We start from the raw sequence: 1,418 nt of genomic DNA, 5'->3' as shown, positions 1-1,418 counted from the left end.
GTGTGTGGTTTTGGGAGGAGGGGCGCATAGCTTTTGCATCCATTTCAAGTACATTAGGATTTATTTGTTCTTTTTGCTTTTGCTTTTTGACCACGGGTGGCCAAAGGGGGCATCTCTGTTGGGTGCTGCTACTTTTCTTTCCTACCATTGTTCCCGTCTGTCTCTCTTGCTCCCCCCTCCCCCCTCCCCTTATTGCATTAAGTGATCATTGATTGTGTCGTTGAGCTTCTGTTTATTCAGGCAAAGAAAGCTTTTTGAATGCATTCAGCATTCAGCATTCAGCATTCAGCACTCCTCCAGAGAAAAGAGCGATGAACTTTTGTTTTTAATGCTTTGGTCTTTACCATTAATCTTCTGGTATTTTGTTTTAGGATGGTGGTTTAGTTTTTTGGATTTAAAAGGTGTTGGTGCGACGTTTTCATTGTTGGTGTAATTACAGGGAAATGGGACTGTCAGTCATGGCTGTCTGTGTGTGAGAGAGGGAGAAAGAGAGAGGGAGAGAGAGAGAGAGGGGGGGGGGATGGACGGCTGACGAGAAGAGATGGACATATCTAAATCATAGACTGGTGCACGCACGCTCCCACATACACTCACACATGCACACACACCCACACACACATACACGCGCGCGCACACTCCCATACACCACATTATACATGTATAGAGTTTTTGGTCTAACGGATGTCTCTTCTCCTTTGCGGTCCGTCTAAACATGCAAACAACAAGAAGGATAAAGAGGATGAGAAAGAGAGAGAGAGAGAGAGGGAGAGGAGATAGTAGGTGTGTGTGTGTGTGTGTGTGCACGTACATACATACATACGTACGTACATATCACGTACGAAACACAAGCTCTCCACTCTTTGATTTTTCATTTCTTGTTAACGCAACATCACATGTCAAAGCCTCACACACATGTGGAGAAATAAACCCTCAGGGCTCCTACAATCGTCTCTGTTTTGCCATATAAAGAGTTGATGAGGGGACATTGAAGGTCCGAGGCAACGCCCCCCTTATGCCGCTCGGACACGCAGGCTGTTTGGCCCGATTCTCTTATCGTTTCTTCCCATTTCGCCATAGGGGAAAAGGAATGAGAAAGAAAAGAAGAAATACACTTCCCTTTTGTGGCATAATATTATGTGCATTACGGGGCTTATTTCCTTGAAACTGGAGACAAAAAAACGCATATTCATATATCGCATTTTCCTTCTTTTTATTTTCCTGTGGGAGGTTTTTTTTTCCCTTTTCCCTTTTTTTTTCTTCTTTTTTTTGGTTTAGTTTCTTTTTGTGTGTGGTGGAAATGATAACGAAGCTAATAAAAATGAGAGTGATCGATTGAGAGAAGATTGTTGGACAGTTTCGACGTGTTTTCCGCGGGTTAGCTAAATACGATTTAACGTGATATCGTAATTCCTTCTCTT

Source organism: Aplysia californica, unplaced genomic scaffold (assembly GCF_000002075.1).
Source record: "Aplysia californica isolate F4 #8 unplaced genomic scaffold, AplCal3.0 scaffold00244, whole genome shotgun sequence".
Classification (NCBI taxonomy): domain Eukaryota; kingdom Metazoa; phylum Mollusca; class Gastropoda; order Aplysiida; family Aplysiidae; genus Aplysia; species Aplysia californica.
This window is presented reverse-complemented; position numbering follows the sequence as displayed.